Source organism: Mandrillus leucophaeus, unplaced genomic scaffold (genome assembly GCF_000951045.1).
Source record: "Mandrillus leucophaeus isolate KB7577 unplaced genomic scaffold, Mleu.le_1.0 Scaffold82, whole genome shotgun sequence".
Classification (NCBI taxonomy): domain Eukaryota; kingdom Metazoa; phylum Chordata; class Mammalia; order Primates; family Cercopithecidae; genus Mandrillus; species Mandrillus leucophaeus.
Window position 1 is genome coordinate 4,754,534 of NW_012108919.1, and position 7,728 is coordinate 4,762,261.

The window sequence follows — 7,728 nt, forward strand, 5'->3', positions numbered from 1 at the left end:
GGGGAGCTGGGCGATGAGGTAATTTGAGCGGTGACGGGTCGGTCCTCGCGCGCCTCCCTGGGTCCCTGCACCTAGTTGGAGGGGACTGAGCGACAACGGGGCGCTACTCAGGCAACCTGGGGGACTCCCTCAGGGGGTGTCAGGCTTCAGCTGGGAGCCGATGAAACACCCCAGGGGGGAGGGGAGGTCAGTCAATTCTAATCCCTACGTGCCCTTGGTCCCCGGCGCTCGAAACAGCGTCTAAAAGGGCTCACTCTGATCATCAGCTGCACGTTAACCCGCAAACCGGCGTCGCTTCGGCGTTCCGGAACCCAGGCCCGGGGGCCGCGGGGATTGCCTCTGCATGCAACTCCGGAAAGTTTCAAGGGGCCCCTTGACTGCACAGGCACCCTCACCTTTCCTGCCTGCGAGCGCTGGCGACCGCCGGACCCTCCCCTCCCTCTCTCCGCAGGTCCGGAAATCGGCTTTGATATGGAACTACTCCGCTCTAGCCTGGAAAGGAGACCCGCGCACTCCTCTCGCAGCTAATTTGGGATCATTAATTTAATCGGAAATGAGGTAACCAGTGTAGGAGACAGAGAAAGCAACCGGAGCATCAAATGGCAGTTCTGCAATCGACGAGGAACTTAAATCTGGACTCAGGGTTTCAGTGCGGTCCCCGACTCCCACCACCCGGCCCCTCCGCCTGTCCCGCCGCCAGGTGTGACCTCCACGCGAAGGAATCTTCTGCGGATGGGTGCACCTTGCCAACAGGTGTGGCACCTGGAGGATTAAGAGGCGCCTCCAGACTAAGGGCGCTCAATGTGGTGTTCTTGTTGCAGATGATTCTGGAAGGCCAGTAGGTGTCGGGAGACATTTGACCTTCTTCAGGTGCTTAGAACTAAGTGTCTGGAAACATGATCCCTTCGCGTAAGTTTTTTTCTGAAAGACACCGCTCTTGACTGTAAGCTGTATTTGAGAGACCTTTTGGCTCAGTTTACTTAAGACCTAACGGTTAGTCACCAACTGAGGCAGGGCACAGGATAACCAAAAAAAAAAATGTCAGTTTTTACACAACTCTGGCCTGCAAGAGTCTACGTGCTTCATAAATAAAAATAAACATCCGAGCGAGGAAGGTGCAGAGCCCCGGAAATATTTGTTCTCACGTTTTTGAAGTACCGTGCACATATACGTGGCTATTTAAATGTAACTACTACTGTTCACTGTTACTCATTTCTACAACTTTCTTTTTTCCATTTAAAAATCGATTATTGTTACGGTTTAAACCTCGGGTTGGTCTAAAGTGACATTGTTGGTCTCATTACAGCCTCTAGTGGACAGTTAACATCGGTTTCCTGAAGAGGCTCGGACTGATTTTGTTTTCATTGACAAGCTTGGCCAAGGTGAAGGTTAGTACGTAAGAGCATAATCGGGTAAAATGTCCCCCTACCCCTAACCTCACCCCCGCCCCCAACACCCTACTTGGCAAAGACGACTTCAGAAAGGAGTAGTGGCTTGTTGACTTTGTGTAGAAAAGACGTATGCTTTGTGCTGCAGGTATTATTATTACCGGACTGTGAATAAACAGAAAGCTTCTGCTATTCATTTCAGTTTCAGACAGCTTTCATAAAAACTAAATTCATCTCAAATATTTTTATAACAGAAAATATTGGTTGCCATGTTTTTGGCTTAACTGCGATGTTTTTATTCCAACTCATAATCTGCAAACTGTCCAATCCACCTCCACGCTATTTTTAGACATCTTACATTTAGATAATTTTCAGTTAAAAAAAGCTAATATTGTAATTATTACGTTGGCACAAGCAGTTAATTTATGTGATTTTAGCAACCTTGAATTAAAACACGTAATTCAGATTAGAGTTAGTCAATTAATTTAAATGTTCTCTCAAGGAAGCTAAATATGTATATTACCCAAATGGTAAAAACAACTAATAAGAAATGTGTCATTTACTTTCTTAGCCATTAAGATTAAAGCCATAAACTGCCACCAAAATCTGTAACTATTTCTTCCTGCAAGATCCAACATAAACACCATACTCATGAAACAGTCTCATTACCTTTAGTACTGAAATATTTTGTTTTCAGATGGCAAAATATTAAATGTACAATCGCAAATAACAGGCACTGATTCTTTAGAAACAAGACTTTCTCGTGCAAATAAAAACGCAATGAAAAAGGGCAGAGCTTCCAAGAAGCTAGTAGGCAAATATATAGTACTACAGTCCTACTCATAAGGCTGATGTTATATTTGTAAAAGCATAAGTCAACCTTTGAAATTACAGGAAATCAATAAATAAGGCCTGATGAGCTTGACTCGTATCCTGTGTCATAGATTGCTTAAATACCATGAAAACTAATTGCAATCACATATCTATTTTACTGTTTTGGTGGTATCTACTCTTGAAGGTTTTAAATGGGCTAGCAAGTATATATTATATAATGACATATTACACCCTTACTTCTTAAAGTATAGTCTTCAAAGTAGCTGCAGCAGCACTTGGGAGTTTTTTAGACATTCAGAGTCAAGGGTTCTACCCCAGACATACCAAATCAGAATCTGCCTTTGAACCAGGCCCCAGGGCATTCCTAAACACATTACCATGTGAAGAACACTGGTCTATACCACAGAGATCAACCTACATAAATGCAGGCACAGGTGCAGAAGTTAATTCCTCTATTTATTTCTTTTTTGCTCCTTTTTAGTAAATACAGCCCTTTATTAATTTGTGCTTTTCAATGAAAAATTATTACATTATATGCTTTGGATAAATACTACTGCATTTTAAGTGCACACATCTGCATCATTATTGCCAAAAGAGAATGCTCTGCTGAGGAATGTACTGGGGTCTTGAACATGAACATTTTCTTCATGGCAGCAGAGGGAGCACAAGAGTGCTTAATAAAACCAATGCACAGGTCTCTCCAAATCATGACAGATTTTAAATTGTAGTATATGTTTTTATTGGAAGTAGCCCATTACGTAGTTCAAAATGAAGCAAATCAACCAAGCAAACACAAATAGGCTTACCAGGTCATAGTAACTATGTAATTGAACAGATTAAAAGTTGAATAAAACAAAGATAAAGTTCTTTAGAGTTTTAGGCTTGAATTCTTAAAAGAAAGTGGACCTCAGAAGTGAAAAAGATGCTTTAGCTTTGCTCAAAAACAAAGATAACACAACACAGAATCAGGCAACCCTAAGAGTAGCTCCTGTTTATCTAAAAACAGAGTCAGTTCACTGGACCCTGGATCAGGTAAGTTAATTTCATTTGGTGTCATACATGTTGGTTAAGGTCCATGCGTCTTTCACTGTGTTTACATTCAGAATAATTTTAGGGGTTTGTCCTTAATACTTGCAGTGGTAAGGATTTAGGTTTCAGTTATACCTATGTAGTATTTCATACTTTTCACTACTCTTCCATATTGCATCCTCAAAAACTCCATTGAAGCAGATAAGATACTTGGTAAAAGTCAAGTATCAAAAAAGTTATGGAACCAGGTCGTGCTTTCATAACACTGAGTCATTTAATTGTTTCAGTAATGCTTTGAGGTGTTCATTAATGAGGGAAATTATACAAACTAAAGATCCAGAGCATTTTTTATAGTTTTAAAGGTTTTTCAAAGTTATTCTTAGTTAATATGTTTATATATTTATTATTTATTTACAAGCAGTCATTTATTCTGCATCTACAATAACTAAGACCTGAGAATATAAAATTGAGTAAGATATCTTAGTGTTCAAGATCAGAGCAGAACAGATCTTACCTTTGGAAAACTGTTAATTTTTACCCTGATGAAACACAAAGATTCATAGTTGATCGATCCAGCACCTGCCAGAATCATAGCAATCAGACTTCCAAATATGAGAAGCAAACACTAGAATCATTAAAAATTTGAGAGGCAGGGGGTGACAATTGTACAACTCTTGAGCAAAAGTTGGCTTATAAGCTAATATTAATATTTCAAATTTGTACGACAAACAAATGTGAAGATATAATGTGTATTTTATTTGAATGTCTTCCCTATCACAAAATCACATGAGTCTGTTGAGTTGGTAAACATTTATTTATTTTTATCTTTTCTAAAATGCTAAAAAGAATTTTTCTCCCACACTAAAGAGGGTTTGCCAAGTTTCTGCCTGGAGCAATTTGTTATGGCTGTGTAATAAATCCCAGAAAGTTTGAATTTTTAATGGAAACACTGACAGAATAAAGAGGGTGTAATCCTACATATGTCATTTAAAAATCTGAGCAAACCATAGTGTGCTTGCAAAACAAATATACTTTCCTTAGATTGCACTGACAAATAAGGCTGGGGAGACCAGAAAAGTAAAACAAACTCAAAACAAAAGTGAAAAACACTCACACAATAGACTCTGAGGTCACCTCACCACACCCAGACTAAAGTCACTGGGCTCTGTGCGTGGCACCAAGACTCTTAAAAGACATACTTCTGAATCATCTTTCTTGACCCTACACCAAACTGTAGCAAGACAGGCTTCCTAGGAATGAAAATGACGTTACCATTAGTCAAGAGTGAAATTAAAGTCATTTTACTCAAACATCTGCCAACAGTCTATGATTTCATAGTACTCACCTCTGAAATAAGACTCTGTCTACAATTAAAAACAAAGAAAAAAAGGTACTTTAGGTCTTCACTATCCACTATGTCTATTGAGCACTGAAAATGTGTGATTAGTACAAATTAACATGTGCTGTAAGTGTGAAATATTCCTCAGAGTTTAAAAACTTGGTTTAAAAAAACATATTTTACATATAATATATAATATTCATTATTCTTACATTATTAATTTTATGTATTATATACACACACACGCAATATCTCCATATTTATATTGGTTAAATGCCAAAAATATTGGGGTTTTTTTTAATAGTGTATATTGGGTTAAATAAAATATATTATTAAACTTCATTTTACCTGTTTCTTTTTACTTTTTTTTTTTTTTTTTGAGACAGGGTCTAGGTCTGTCACCCAGGCTGCCTTGCAGTGCAGTAGTGCAGTCTCTGCTCACTGCAACCTCCACCTCCTGGGCTCAAGTGATCCTCCCACCTCAGCCCCCTGAGTAGCTAGGACCACAGGCATGCGCCACTACGCCCAGCTAATTTTTGTATCTTTTGCAGAGGTGGAGTTTCACCATGTTACCCAGGCTGCTATTGAACTCCTGGGCCTTGGCCTCCCTGATTATAGGCATGAACCACCCCACCTAGCCTCTTTTTACTTTTCTTAACGTGGCTACTATAAAGTTTAATATCACATGTGTGAAAGGGTTATCTATTTCATTTCTAATGAACAACACTGATACAGATATTGGGGCTGAGAAGGCACAGGAATTGGTTCTAAGAACCCAGTTTGAGACCTTAGACTCCCAGCATGGCTCCCTGCAGTGGTGTGGTAAATAGCTTATTTTTCTCCCTTCTTCATGTTCCCCCCTTGCACTGTGTAACATAGACCTTATCGTACTCTGTTATAATGATCACTGAGAGTAGACTGTCAGTGAATGCGTGATCTCACTGGTAGATCTATTACAGGCCTGTGAAACCAAAATTTGTTAGGCTTATCTGTGACTCAGTCTTCTCAGGGGAGGTCTGGTACCTTGTCACCTTGGGAGGCTGATGGAAAACCTATGCTCTGTTTTCGAAAGCACGAGCACAAGCATCCTAGAGTTACAGCTGGTTTTGCTGCTTGCGGCTAAATGGTTTGGGGCCGATACTTTCTAGTGACAGATGGCTTTGGACATTGATAATGAAAATTATATAATTTGTTGCTTAAATAAAAAACATCAAGGCCACTAAAAGGAAATCTGTTTAAAAACAAACAAACAAACAAACAAAAAAAACCTTTGTAATATATTTAGTACCATAGGATGCTCTGAAAAGAAATGATTATTTTTAACTATCATTATTTATTCTGCAAGCAAGGCCTAGATACATTTTCATCAATGCAGCTCTGACCAAGATTGAATGTAAGGCAAGTATGATAATTTATGGTCTTAGTCATCTAAAGAACACAGCTCTTCTTCCATGGAAAGAAAGCAGACAACATTTTAAGGCTTGGAATGAATGAGTTGAACTTTGGTATTGGCCAGGAGCATTTGGAAATCTATTAAAAGCATTTCATTAACAACTTGGCATGTTGTTTCCTCAAAAGAAATATATTTTCCAAATTAAAATCAAAGCCAGAAGCCACCATTGTTTGAACTGAAGGTAGTGGCAGCTGATGGGTTGAACATGTTAAGCTGAGGGTGCCTTCGAAATAAGATCATGGGCAACAACAGGCTGCAAAAATAAACATCAAATTTTTATGGAAGGAGTGAAGCAATGTTCTTTGTTGTTCTAACTTCGTGACATTAAAATATGTGGCTATAAGCTCTCTTAGTTACTTTATTTTTCTTGAGTCAATATTGGCCAGGAGAAGCTGATCTGAATGAGGGTCAGAGTTTAAGAAAATTATTTTATGAGGAATTTACCAAGTTTACCCCCAAAGAGGGAGAGTGAGAGAAAGATGCATTGGCAAACTTTGCTTTTTGACATAAATAACTAGAGTTCACCAAGGAAACGGCCTGTGTCAGGATTTCAGTGAGGGTTGTCAGGCAGTTTGATATTTGCAGAACCCCTATCAGGCCTTTCCAAAGTTTAACTGCTGGGAGACCTGGGAAGCTCTCGAGACTGGTGACTGAAGATACTGACTGGCTTTGTGTCTGAGACACAGGCATAAAACGATGGCTATTGCCACAGATGCTTTCTGACAGAGCAGAATAATAGCACTCAGACTTAAACTGTACATTACAAACAATCCCTTTTTGAGTACAAAACGAATGCACAGAATGGAAGACCCTGTCAGCTAGAATACAAGTAAATCAAGTAGAAGAAGACAAATTATTCACTCATACCACTACAGCCAAATTTTTATTCTGCTAACTGCACTGTCATGAGAGAGCTTTTCTTCTTTGTCAGATGTTAACATTTATGCCTAGTGTTCCATTATCGGAACGCTAAGCATGTGGGAGTTATTTATATCCTACTGCTCAAGGTCATCGCCAAGGTCTGATTGCAAAAATTCAAAAAATTGCAACCCTAAACAGGTTAAGAAAATTGATACATCATAGTTATTACAAATATGTGAGGCACTGGATGTGTTTCCTCTGAAAGCCAATCAAATTACAGGATATGTTTCCTAACTCCGCACACCTATTCCAGTTTAAAAGTTGTAGCTTGAGTACCAGGAGTAAGAACACGTGACCCTTCACTCCCAGGGCTGGCTTTTCCCGCTGTCAATTTCGTAATTATATTGCTCCGCCCCTTGGTTTAGCACTTCCTTTCCCCTCACTACCTTCTCACCCCAACCCCCAGCAATGAATCATCACGCCTTTAATGAGACTTAGATGACCCAGTGTGAACTTTGCTGGCATCCTGTACATTCTTATGCCAAAAAAGGGGAGTTGCTCTAAGACAGAAACTAGGCAGACCCTAATGCAGATCTTGGAGGCAACAAGCTTGGGTGCTTATCTGGGAAGATCAGCGAGGAGTTAATTTTCCTAGATCACAATGGTGATTCAGAATTGCATATCTTAGTTCATGATCGGGTTTTTAAGAACCCAGTTCGACCCTTTGTGCAGAAAGGAATATATCAGAGGGAAAAATGTTGGCAGATCTCCTTATGCAATCAGGGCAAAGGAATTTATACCACATTCAACCCTTTGATTTCTCC

The 7,728-nt window shown here is 39.6% G+C and overlaps 1 long non-coding RNA gene across 1 annotated transcript; it reads left to right on the top strand.

The window, feature by feature from the left end:
- Positions 1–17: 17 nt before the first annotated feature.
- On the top strand, positions 18–1,584 carry LOC105530405. The gene is made up of 2 exons (XR_001004650.1): positions 18–385; positions 452–1,584. It is a non-coding gene; the product is annotated as an uncharacterized LOC105530405 (long non-coding RNA).
- The last annotated feature ends 6,144 nt before the right edge of the window (positions 1,585–7,728 follow it).